The 13991-nt window shown below is 34.1% G+C and overlaps 1 non-coding gene across 1 annotated transcript; it reads right to left on the bottom strand.

Moving 5' to 3' along the window:
- Positions 1–12375: 12375 nt before the first annotated feature.
- On the bottom strand, positions 12376–12482 carry LOC111905097 (small nucleolar RNA R71). The gene has a single exon (XR_002854743.1). It is a non-coding gene; the product is annotated as a small nucleolar RNA R71 (small nucleolar RNA).
- Between the last annotated feature and the right edge of the window lie 1509 nt (positions 12483–13991).

Raw genomic sequence — 13991 nt, 5'->3', positions numbered from 1 at the left:
ACAATGTTGCGTGTTGATCAAACTCCACCATAAGAATAACAAGATATTCGTCATGATTTACTAAAGGTTTAGTAAATATGATTATACTTATAAGATTAAGTGTAATTCTTAGTTGATTGAAAAAGTTTAAATCAATAGCAAAACGAATAAGAAGAATCAAGAAGGCAGAAAGATAAAAGTTTCTCCATTCTAAGAAGAAGGGAGAGTAGCTTTTATGCTTTATGATAGGTCTTAATGATTAAGAACCATACCTCAATTGATCCTCTAAGTGAGTCTTAGTACAATTGTATGTCTAAGAAGAGGAATCAAGAATTGAAGAAATGGTTAAATCAATAAGTCAATCATACTTTGTTCCAATAACAAGTCTTAAAGTTAAGATTGTGACATAGAGTGAAAGGTATTAAGAAGGTTTGTAACTTTTATTAAATGTGGAAAGTTGTGATGTCTTGGATAAGACAAAGACCAACCAGGACCAATTTATGAAGTGTTTTGATAAAAGCTACACTAACTCTTGAATATTTGTTTGTCAAGAAATGGTTTTTGACAAGAGAATCATATATGTCAAGGAGTCAGTGGGAGTCTTAATAGTCTTGAAAGGTTTCAAGAACAAATCAAATAAACCTTATCGATCATCACTAGCACACGAGTTGAGGTTTACAACCTATCGTGTTGACATTATTTTGATTCTATGCCAATCCAATCGAGTTAATTATGCATGTGAGTTCTATGAGTTCTCATTTTGAACGCATAAAAGGCAAAGCACCTAATCAATGAAAGGTACATTGATAGGAAAGGGTGAGCTGCTTAACTACTTGGAAGACATGGTGGGCAGCTGTGCTACCATAAGGCAAGAAATCAAGATTAAGAAAGTTCGCTCCATATGAGTTTGAATTTGTCGTAAACCTTGGTTTTGACAAATTCACATGGATAGGAACAAATACACTGTTTAAATCTAAGTGTCATAAGATTTCCTCCTTCATGAAAATGATCGTGAGGAAATGCTTTCACTAAGACAGATTTTAAGAAGATAGTGATTGTAAAATTGCATTCTCGAATTCAATTATGGTTACGGCATCCCTTTCCATAATTTGAATTGTGAGGTTTGGCAATTAGTCTTAATTGTTTAGACACACATATGAACTATCGAAGGCAAATGTGTATAATATCAAGAAACGTTGATAAAAGATTATCAAAGCACTAAGGATTAGAAACATGAACTTATGAAATTCAATAAGCATTGTTTTTCTGAAAGTTAAGATGTTTATGAATACATGTCGAAGCTAGTGGGAGCATAAGTGTTATGTTTTATAATAATCATCAAGATAGTGGGAGCATAAAAGTTATGATTGTATGATTATTAAGGAAAGTATTGCAAGGTTAGCAATATTAATTATAGAAAACAAGAGTCATACTTTGCAAAGTTGCAATAGTTGAAGAGTTGTTTTGCTATAATTAAGGGAGAGAATATTATGCTTCATTTCAAATCTAAAGGTTTAGGTTGAGAAATGTTAATAAAATTTAGTCAAAGGTACAAAGTGTGTTCTTAAAATTTCGATTATGATTACGGCATCCCTCTTCACAATTCGAATTTTAAGAACATAGCAAATAAAACATTATGCGTCGTGTCCCATACGCTTCGGGTATAGGATCGATTGCAAATACCTTAATGTTTGACCATTCTAAAACTTTCCAAATGTCAAGCACATTTAGAGGGAAAAAGGACTAGAATCGGTTTAGACTAAAATAATTAAACAACTATCAAAGGACAATCCAAGTTCGACGAGGATTGGTCGCTTGTGAGTAGTTGGAAGTATAGTATTGGAAAATATGGAAATGTTTCCATATTGGATGGACCATATCGACATCATTACGAATAGATGAGATTCTATTAAGAATGAGTTGTCATATGGAACATATGGAAGTGTGTCCATATTGGGAATTGAATATTGAGAAATCTATGACTAGATTAGAAACTTCTATGCAAAAGGATGTTCAAAGAAAGTACTTTGAGTGAGAGACATCACGTCTATGGAATTGTCTTGTAACAATCTCCGATAGAAGACTTTGTAATATCATTGGCAATAGTCTTTGTGACTTTGGTGCAGTGACATTACAAAAGGATCATTGCATAAAGTGTTAGAATCTAGCATATTCTATAAGTAGCAAGAATTTGATATTCTTTCACTTATGAAAAGGATTTGGAGTTGTGAAATGAGAATGATTGGAAATGTGTTCAATGTGATCTAATTCACAAAGTAAGAACCATAGGTAAACATTGTGTGCATGCTAGGAGCATGGGACAAGTGTTGGAATTCAAGTAAGAAGTTGATTACCTGAAACGACAAATAATGAGTAATCAATATGGTGATAAATAAAAGGTGTTTTATTTATGCTCAAAGGGTTGAGGCCATATGGGATTAGTATTATTCTTGTGTTTCACATTTGCATGTTTTGACTTCAAGAATAATTGAATTTATTAAGAATAATTGAATTATTCGAACGGGCCACAGTCGTTCATATGTTGGAAGTAGATATGAATGAAGACTGTCGTGAATTGGTGTGTGGATTGTCTAAAAGAGTATTAGACATAAGCAAATGTTTGCTGCAACGTTCATGAGTGCTTATGAATGTGATTTGAGCATTGGATTAAACCCACACTCACTTGGATCACTCCATGGATTGTATCACGAGTGATTGGTGAGACGATAACATCTTATATTCTTGAAACCGAGATGTGTGAGTTGTATCTTGCAAATCGGTTGCACATTGATAATATGTAAACGCACTAGTAACTTGGTGTTATAAAACATATTGTTGTGTGTGATTCGGTGCGTGAGTACAAGCAAGCATTGTATCAAAGTTTATCCGTTCCTTTTATTCAAAGTAGGATAAAAGCGATATCTTTGGGCCCCTCGATGGTTTAGTGATGACAAACGTAAATGCTCGGCCGGGCTAGGGCTAATTTGATTTGTTCAATTAGTCTGTCTTCATAAATCGGAAATCGAGATATAGTACAAAGAGAATGATTTGAAATCATATCTCATATGATATCTAGAATGGAGGAATATATGATCCCTTATCTAAGGACACGCGTATTTGATATGATCAGAGTTGACAGCGGCTTTGGAAAGCTACGATTGCAGATCGGGATCCGAAGTCATACGCAGAATAGTTGTTAGACTTATCCAAGTGGGAGACTGTTGGATTAGTGTCTAAGTCCATAACTATTTTGGTATGTACTTGACCCGATGGTGCATGGTCCTTTTGGGTTGCCTTCACCAAAGCAACTTGATTGGAGAAATAAATAAAGAGAGAGAGGTTATTATGATTTATTAATATGTTATAAGGATAATATATTAAAGGAGAAATCATATTTGTTTAATTAATATTGGTCAATAATTAATTAAGAATTAATTTTGTGATCAAGTGTAATTAATTAAACTAGAGGGGCTGAATTGTAATTATGTGATAGTTACAAAATAAGGTAAGGATTATCTTATATATATGGTGAACGAATTTGAGGTGATAATCACTTAGAATTTGACTAGGATAAGGGTTTCTAAGAGTTATCTTATGGTTGCTTGGTGGACAAGCAACTAGATAAGGATAAGGACTGAAAACCTAATCCCAACCCTATATAAAGACCCCTAAGGCCTTGGAATTCGTGTACTTGATCCCTAGAGCATCTAAGGACGAATTCTAACCTCCCTCCTCTCTCTTTATACCTTCTCCACTTGCTTATGGTGTTTGTAAGCCATTAGAGGAGTGACACTTGTGACTCTAAGCCTTCCAAGGTCAATTCAAGGAGGAATTGGATTGTTATTGCTATATAACAATCAAGGTATGTTCTTAAACCTAATTATATGTTAATATTGATTTTCATATGCTAGAATTAGGGTTTATAGTCTTGGATTCAAAGTATGTACAATAGAGAAACCTAGATCCAAGCATTAGGGTTTGTATGAGCACATATGATGTCTTATGACCAAAACCCATCAGTGATATGGTGTTAGATTAATGGGGGCTTTTAGCCAGGTGGTGAGAGATTGATTTACCAGTTTTTCTTCTATTTCTAAGTGGTTATCTTGGCTTGATTCTCCGGTTGACTAATGCAGTTAGAAGTTGTTTAGATGTTGGTTTGGTGTTATTTTGGATGATTTGGATTTTTTGGAATAAACAGATGTTGTTAAGGCGATTTTATGGGATTTCATTCAATCTCAGTCTTTTATGAGGTCTTTTATGTGGATAAATGTTAGAAATTCTAAGTTTTGTGTTAAGTGGGTTAGCCAGATGAAAAATCATTCTCTTGACACTTTCTTTATGTAATTTCTTTTTCTAGCCGTGTGCTAGTTTTTTTTATATAAAATGTTGTCGTTTTAAAAAAATCTCACCCTTTGATCATACTAAAAATTGATAACTTGTTGTAACTAGTACATCATGAGGCCATGGTGGACAACTCGGACGGTCACCCATGGTACATGTCTTTAAGGGATCCAAAATTCCTAATATATATATATATATATATATATATATATATATATATATATATATATATATATATATATATATATATATATATATATATATATATATATAGAAAAAAAAATCAATTATCTAAAAATGCTAGGAAAAATATTTTTCTTATTTTTGTAATGTTGTGGCCATATTTTTACTTTTTAGTATTTATAGCCGTTTGTCTATTTTCAATTTTAAGTACTCATTTTTTCTTTTGGCCTCGACCCACTGCTTCTTTGGAGTCCGTACATCAATGCATCCAAATTGAAAAAGGGAAAAAAAAATGGGATAATTTAAACATGTATCGACGATCTCGCAGAATTCATTCATAGTAATTTTGTATCGTGCCAAATCATGATATTGGGCCTAAAGCCAATCTGCGATGATATTGTAAAATGAGTTAGGGAAATCTAAAACTTTCGAAATTTATACTTGTGTGTGCGGGTAAGTGGTTTTTACATCAGTGGTTTATACAGATGTAAGGGGTGTTTGGACAAGGAAAAAAAAAAAAAAAAAAAAAAAAAAAAAAAAAAAAAGAAAAGAAAAGAAAGAAGTGTTTATTGTTTATTGTGTATTTTCACCATAATAAGCTAAGTTTAAGTGTTTTGATAAAAAATCCTTAAAAATCAGCTTATTATGGTAGGGATAAGTTATTTATTGTTTATTCCCACCGCAAATAAGCTAATAAACTATAATCTAATTTATTCAAACACCCTTTAAGTACGGTCTAGACGATGGCAACATTGACGGCCAAATAAGGTGCTTTTTTTAGAGACCTAAACTTTTAAGTACATGTTACATAATAGAATTATCTTATTAATGTTTTTTGTTAAGAAAAAAACAAGGTTGTAAAAATCGTTTGATGGTAGCTCGACGGTCGACTGGTGTTAAAGGATTAATCGGTCTTGGCGGGGATTAATCGAGGACCATAAATTATTAATAAAATATTAATATATCTTAAGAAAAACAACTACTTCAAAATCAGAAAATATGAAAAATTATAATTTGGAAATTTGGAAATACGAAAATATGAACATTTTGGTATAATATTTGAAATTTTGAAAATTTGAAAATTTTGGAGTAAAAAAAGGAAGTTGGTTTTTTGAATTTTTTTTTAAATTTTTTTGACCTTTTTTTGACTTTTTTTCGACCTTTTGACTTTTTTCGACTTTTTTGACTTTTTTTTTTACTTTTGTTGACCGATTAATTCCGCCAAACCCGACTAATCCTAAATTTCCGATTAATGCCCTAATCCTCGACGGTTGGAGAACGACAAGCGATTAATCCACGATTAATCCCGATTTCTGCAACCATGGAAAAAAGTAACAAGCCCCAACCGAGACAATTATCTTGTAGAGACCTAAACTTTTAAGTACATGTTACGCAATAGAATTATCGTGTTAGTTGTGATAGTGAATAACAAATTAGGTGTGAATTTTTTTCATTTGTATGTATTTTAATATGGGTTTTCATCTTATTAATGTTTTCTGTTAAGAAAAAAGTAACGAGCCCCAACTGAGACAATTATCTTGTAGAGACCTAAACTTTTAAGTACATGTTACATAATAGATTTATCGTGTTAGTTGTGATAGTGAATAACAAATTAGGTGTGATTTTTTTTCATTTATATGTATTTTTATATGGGTTTTCATCTTATTAATGTTTTCTGTTAAGAAATAAGTAACGAGCCCCAACCGAGAAAATTATTTTGTAGAGACCTAAACTTTTAAGTACATGTTACATAATAGAATTACCGTGTTAGTTGTGATAGTGAATAACAAATTAGGTGTGATTTTTTTTTCATTTGTAAGTATTTTTATATGGGTTTTCATCTGTTTTATGTTTTAGGGTTTAAAATTTCAAAAGAAAAGTGGAAAAGTGAACAACCGAGACAATCCTAGCCAAAATATGTTTTTCTTTTGTCATCATTTACTAGTTATTTTTATAATGTTATTGGTTATCACTTATCACGCATCTGAAAATGTGAGAAGAAATATCTTTCATAGTTAATGGATTTTTGTGAAATTTTTGTTTTTATGGAACCTTGTTTCTTCTTTCGATCAGTCATGGGTCAAATGTTTCATCCATTATTTAACTTTCATTAAAATTGTTAAGCCATATAAAAAAAGGGATAAGTTGGGCCTAGTTGACTAATATGGATGTTTCTAATCTAAAAACTAATTAAAAGATCATTGGTTTAAATTATTTGTCATTTAAAAAAAAGAGAGATAAAATAAGGAAATCGAGTAATCTAACCATTTTTTTTTTGTTGTATTATTGAAAAGAATAACCTTTATCTTTTTTTTTTTGCAAAATAACGATTCTTTTCGGAATGGGCCATTGTGAAGTCCATTTCGGAGTAAGTAGTTAGGTCGAACCATCAAACCTTTCTGGAATGTCCATTTCGGACTAAAACAACTTATTCCTCATTTTGATTTAGAAAACAATTTTTCGGAGTTTAATCCAACACATTCCAGATCTCGATTTACAAACGCATTTCAATAAATTTTGGGCTCTACTACACATTTCAGACTAAGATATGGAACACGATCATAATGACCTGTTTGTGTTTGTTTTACGGGTAAGTTTTTTATTCTTACACTTTTAGTAGTTTAATTTTACGAATTTTTTCGTAGTAAATTATCTCGTATACGAAAAACATTTCTTGGAATGCACAGAATACATTCTGGAGTAACAACACAAGTTGACATTACATTACGATCAACCCAAAACTAGTTTAATTAATTATATTAGGGTATTATACATTGTAAATTAGTATTCTAGAACAAAAACTACCATTCCCGGATGCTCCGAAATGCAAGGAACTTGTCCGAAACACGAAGAACAATCCAAGATGCGAAGAATATGTCTGAAATGTTCATCACTTTTCGTTTCGGAACAAATTTTATACTTATAATTTCATATTTGTAGCACCACGAGATTTTTTATGCATCAATTACACTAAGTTGCAAACCCAAACTCGCTTTGGATACTCTTGCGACACTCTGAGACTGACCGGCATGCAAGACTATGTCCCAAAATTAATGTTTTGGGAGGTGGTTAAATATTCTTACGATGGATACGGATCTTGTACTTCTACATTACTGATATGTGCATATCTATACATATAATTTTGCATCATATCTTAATATTTCTAGTTATTTTTATGCCCTTTATAGAACAAAAGATACTTAATCTGTTGTATATTGTGTTGTAGGGGTAAAAGACATGCTCGGAGCGAAAAGGAAGCTGGAAGCAAGGAATTCGAATCAAGTCTTAAAATGAAGAAAAATATACTCTCCACGTCGTGGTGACCTTCCCTCAACGTGGTGTTTTGGCTTGTCCCGATGGATCTAGAAGACTTGTTGGATACGGGATAACCAGGAAGGCCACAACGTGGTGGACTTACTACGTCATGGTGATCTATTTTCGGGAAATTATAAATTGAAGTCATTCTCCTCCGAAATTGTAACTTTTGTTGGAAGCTACTATTAATTTTTGAAGGCCAAGTATCCGTTTTGAAGCTTGGAATTGAAGAAGTCGATCATAGCTTGGGAATCGAGAGCATTAAGGCAATACAACCCTTTATTACGATTTTCTACTTAGTTTAATCATGTTTATTACAATGAATCTCGTTTTTCTGAGTTTGATTGCTGAAATTATGGGCTAAAACCTTATAACTTTCGTTTAGTGTAGGTTTGCTTGACTTTTTATGGCTTGATTTATGCTAAGGATTAAGTTTTATTGGTTATTTGTTACTTTAGCTTATTAAAGAACCTTCTATGCTTATGAGAACTACTTTTCCTGTTTATTGTTGAGTTTGATCTAGATTGCATGACCATCTTTCTTAATTGCACTTGAATCTTATGATATTTGTGAATTGAAAAAATTGTAGGAATAGTGTCTTGACCAAAAACTTAAGGTTAAATAGAAAAGTGGGTAAATAATCGTAGGACCTAATATATGACGACCAATCATATATTGAGTTGAATCAATAAACCAATTTGACCAATATATTATAAGTTTAATTTAACTCAAACTGAACACTAGTAAACTTGTTAGTTTATCCGCGTGATCATCGTATAAATGAACTTGTTTGCTAAAGGATTATGTTAGTGAACATTAACTTGTTCATCTTAGGAATCGGTAACCAATGAAACATTAATCCATTGCACTTACATAAATCAACCATAGTAACAAGTAAATCGAAGCTAAACGAAAGTATCTCAATTACCTTGGTTTAAATCGTCTTTTGTGTTTCTCGCTTTTAGTTTTAATATTTTCCTTTATAGTTGATAGTTAGTTAGTTTTAATATAGTCTTGCAAAAGTAGAGAAAACCCCTTTTCTGAATTAAATAGTAATTTAGTTAGTTAGTAAATAAGAATTAGCTAATCATCTCGTTCCTTGTGTTCGATACCTGTATATTGTGCTATACTATTCTCAACAAGGTACACTACCTTAGGTAATAGTTAGTTAAATTAGTAGGATTAACTAGTGCATAATTATTTACGCATCAAGTTTTTGACGCCGTTGCAGGAGAACGGTCAATTTTTAGTTAATTTGAATATGCTATTTTATTAGGATTTTTCTATTTATTTTCTTTCAAATTTTCATTTTCAATCTTTCGACTGTTTGACTTACCACGTCGTGGTCACTAACACCATGTCGTGGTGTCGTAACAGTTAGGTTCTATTTTTCGTTTTGTTCTTTTTATGCATTTTATTTGTTTTTGTTTCAGTGATTTATGACTCGAGGGTCAAACACACCAATCTTACCACCGTTTGACAATCCAGAGTCAGAATTCCATAAGAAAAAGACAACCAAACTCGGAGAATCAAGCAAAAGAACTCTTGAAAGCGAATTCAAATATTTTGAGAAGACTCCTAACTAAAAGGAGTTAGGTTACGAGCCCGAAAGAGAAATAGAATCAGAAAAAGTAAGCGAATTAGAATGAGAACCAAAAGCCAAAATGATGGACATTGCGGACATGACGATGGAAGCCTACAAGAGGTGGATGCGTGAAGACACCGGACCCGGACTTGTGCAACCCGCAATTCCCAACACTGCTAGCTTTGAACTGAAAGGCCACATCCTTGCTCAACTGAAACACATACCCTTCTATAGAAAAGACCATGAGGACACCTACAAGCACCTTGATGAGGTCAATGACATCACTGACTACTTCAACATACCTGTAACGTCCGTGTTTCTGGGCTAAGCATTAAAGATGATGTAATAGTCTACGCCAACCTTTGTAATTTGTTTTGAAATAGTAAGTTGTAGTGGATGAAATAAGGATTCTGGAGATATAAAGAATACCGAAATCCGAGTTATAATGAAGAAGTTATGACCTATCGAAGTTTCACGACAAAACCAGCACGATGATGTATGACGTAAAAAAAAGTGAATTTACAATAAAGTGCTTTTTAGCTTTAGCAATCTAAACAAAAGTCGTAGTATACGTTAAACTAAGAACGTGCATAAAAAGAATGCCCTAATCGGACTTCGTATGAGGAAGTTATGATTTTTCTAAGTTTCGGCTTATCAGTATGCAACCCGAAACTCGAATTTTAGATCGAGTGATTTTTAGCCGAAACAACCTAAACGAGAATCGAAGATCTTGTTGATAGTAGTTTAAAGGCAAAAAGATAGACGAAAACAGACGTCGAATGAAGAAGTTCTGAATTTTTAACGGACTTTTCCTGTAACGACCTGTTAAAAATATAACTTTAAAAATAAAGTCAAAATTAGCCGACAGAGTCTAAACGAAAGTTATAGAACACGGTCTCACCTGCACATGGATATAAAGAACGTCAAAAACGGAGCTCGTATGTGAAATTTATGGATTTTTGAAGTTTGAAAATTCGAAGTACGCCCAGCGTACTCGTGTTCATAGTCCGAGATTGGCCACGTAGCTCTACTACTTCGCATGAAAGACACGTACCATAGCCTTGACGCGTCTGATATGATCCTTTCGTACGCCCAGCGTGTTGGCTGAAGTAGGAGTACGCCCAGCGTAATTCGAGTTTTCAGCCACTATAAATAGTTATCGAAGCCAGCCGTATTTTTATTTACAAAATTCACTCATCTCACCCTCTACTTTCCTTTTTTCTACACTAAATACCCCCCCCCCCCCAAAGCCTATTTTATCATCCTAGAATCTTAAGCAAGTCTTGGAGAGCCCGAAGATCCCGAGAAAAAGAGTTTTCGAGCCGAAACTCTGTCCGCGTGAAACCCGGTTTTTCAGAAAACATTTCGATTTTATCGGAAACGATCGTTTTAAGAAACGAAGTGCTGCTCGATTATCGTTAAATCATGTGAGTGTATAGTCACTTTCTTCTTACACATAGATATGAAGTATTTCTTATAAAATACGTGCTATGTGTAATTATATTGTTTGTTTATTTGAGATGGATGTTGAATAAATGATTTATACAGGTTTTAAATGATTTAAACTATATATGTATTTTATATCTACAAAAATGTTGGGTAAAACATGGGTAGATGAAATAGTTGGTATTTGATGAATGATGAGTTGGATAAATGAGATGATCGGTGATATAGATCATGAGACGTGGGTGAGGGGTGGAATATGAGAGAAGCCCTTACCCAAACGTTGGCCCCTGTCATTAAACAGAGTATGGATGACAATCATGGACTATTCTAGACAGTCTGTGGAACACTAGCAGGCTCGCAACCTGTAGGTATTATGAACTACATGTTCATCAGATGTACTCTAAAAACCCATTGACATGTATTGCAGGTGGATTCCCGTGAATAATATTGTCGATAAATTAGAGCTATGGACTTAGCACATGTTGTATAAACCCTGGAAGCTATGGACTTAGTGTGTGTTGTATAAACCCTGGCAGCTATGGATTTAATGTCTATTGTATAAACCCTGGCGACGATGTACTTCGTGCCTATTCCTTAGGATGAATCCTTAGGAATGAGTGATAGATGATTCTTAGGGTAAATTCTTAAGAAATAATTAAGACATGGTTATTTGTTATTAATCTGGGAGTATGGATTAAGATATGGTTATTTGTTATTAATCTGGGAGTATGGATTAAGACATAGTTAATTGTCCCTAGTCTGAGAGTATGGAATGGGCACAATTATTGATCCGGGAGTATGGATCAGACATACCGATCCGGGAGTATGGATTAAGTAAAGAGGTAAATTTTAGATCCAGAAGAATGGATTAGATAGAGAGGTTGATTTTAGATTTGAGAGTATAGATCGTGTCGTTGTGAGGATCGATAGAGTGGGGTAATAAAGAGGATAATGGGGATGGGAAATTAGGTTGATTGTTTGATATTTAAACATAATAAATTTATTTATTGTGGGTTGAAAACCCTATATGCTCACCAGGTTTCCCAACCTGACCCACTCAAGTTATTTTTATCACAGGTGTCGATACGAAGCTACGTTACACTGAGAGATTAAAAGAGATGTAAAATCACTAGTGTAAATGAATGTAAGTTCTGTTTGTGCTTATGTTTTTATATAGAAATGACATCCCAAAGTTTTAAAAGAATAAAATACATTTCGTCAGAAATGATTTGATAATATATTTATCATGTTTTTGGGAACGAATTCCGCAACGTATTTCTTTAAAAGATACTTTGATTTTTTTTAAATCAAGCATAAACAAATCGGTCTTTTCTGGCGGAGAAATTTGGGGATGGCACAATACCAATGTCCCACGCGAGACAATTTTGCTAAGAATTCTCCTTGTTACTCTTAAGGGTACAGCAAAAGATTGGTTGAAGGCACTCTCGCTGGGCATAATAACAACTTGGGCACAAATACGTGAAAAGTTCATACAACAGTTTTGCCCACCATCGAAAGTTTCCAAGTTGAAGAAGGCTATTGAAAATTTCAAGCAACAAGCGGGTAAGTCATTGTACGAAGCGTGGGAGCAATACAAGGGTTTGTTGAGAAACTGTCCTCAAAATGATCTAAACATCCAACAAGAAGTATCGATTTTATATGATGGGGTGAACGTCACAACTAGGCGACTCCTTGATTCTCAAGGGCCACTAACAAAGAAATCACCAGCCGCATTCAAGGAGCTAAGCGAGGAATTTTCTAAACATGTATTAGAATACCATAACGCTCGATATGATGCAACTAGGGGAAACATGAATGTTGCTTTGGAGGACAAGCCAATGGTCTTAGAAATGTTGCATAACATGGATAGGAGGATGACTAAAATGGATCAAACAATCTATCCTATAAGAGTGCAGTGTGAAAACTGTAACGGGCCAAAAATTTAACTACAGACTGTGATCTAGATGAGAATGGAAACCGAAAGGTTCACGCTTTTTACTCAAGCGGTGATCGTTATGATGAAGACTGGAGAAAGCCCAAAAAAAGTGGTTACCTTATGATGGGTATAAGAAAGCCAAAGAGGAGAAGTTTGAGCAGAAAGGAAGAGGTTGTTACCAAATAGAGGAACCAGCTCCTGAAAAGAAACCTGATTTTGTGTCAATGTTGGCCCGCTTTGCAGCTGCATCAGAAAAGAGGCATGATGAAACCGAAGAAGCAATAAGAGATCAGCAAGCTCTAATGAGAGATCAACAAGCTTTACTTAGAAATCAGCAAGCTTCAATCCTCAACATCGAAAAACAACATGGGCAACTAGCTAAGCAGTTCAATGAAAGATCACCGGGATCCCTTCCAGGAAACACCGAACAAAACCCAAAAGGAGCTCACATCCAAGCTATTACAACTAGAAGTAGGAAATTTTTTACCCATCTCACTCCCATTAACAAACAACCCATGACGTGGTGCTAACATCACGACGTGGTAGGAACCTGGAAAGAAAAGTGTTGATCTCGTTCATCCATACTACCCACCGCTGCCCTTTCCCAGTAGAGCAAGACAAGAGGAAAATGTTGAAGACTACCAGAAGTTCTTAGATCACATTAAGTCCCTTGAAATCAATATTCCTTTCCTTGAACCCTTGGCTCAAACGCCAAAGTATGTGAAGTTTCTAAAAGATCTCTTAACTAAACAAAAGAAGATGGAAGGAATACATAAGGTGGTTGTAACAATCCAAAATTTTCAAAAAATTTAAACTTTTAAAAACCACCCATTTACTGATAAAAATGTTTGCAAAAACATTGTCTCCAAAACATGATTTAAAATCAGAGTCTCTCATGATCCAATCCGTTGTAAAACCAAGGATGTGTATGGTCACACCTACGCCTTACCACGAATCATCTGAAGAACCTAAAACCATAAACAAAACTATAAGCACAAAGCTTAGTGAGTTCCCCCAAAGTACCAACACACAAACAAATAGCATATATATAACGACAACATGTACTGGGTCCACAACTAAAAGACTAGACTACCCCTGAGCCCATAGTATGAGTCTGGCTTGCCTATTGGGTCCATAACTCATATATGGCCTGCTCATGAGCCCACAACATAATTCTGGCTTGCCCCCGGGGCCTACAGCTTA

This window comes from Lactuca sativa, chromosome 9 (genome assembly GCF_002870075.4).
Source record: "Lactuca sativa cultivar Salinas chromosome 9, Lsat_Salinas_v11, whole genome shotgun sequence".
In the NCBI taxonomy this organism is placed as follows: Eukaryota; Viridiplantae; Streptophyta; class Magnoliopsida; order Asterales; family Asteraceae; genus Lactuca; species Lactuca sativa.
This window is presented reverse-complemented; position numbering and strand designations above follow the sequence as displayed.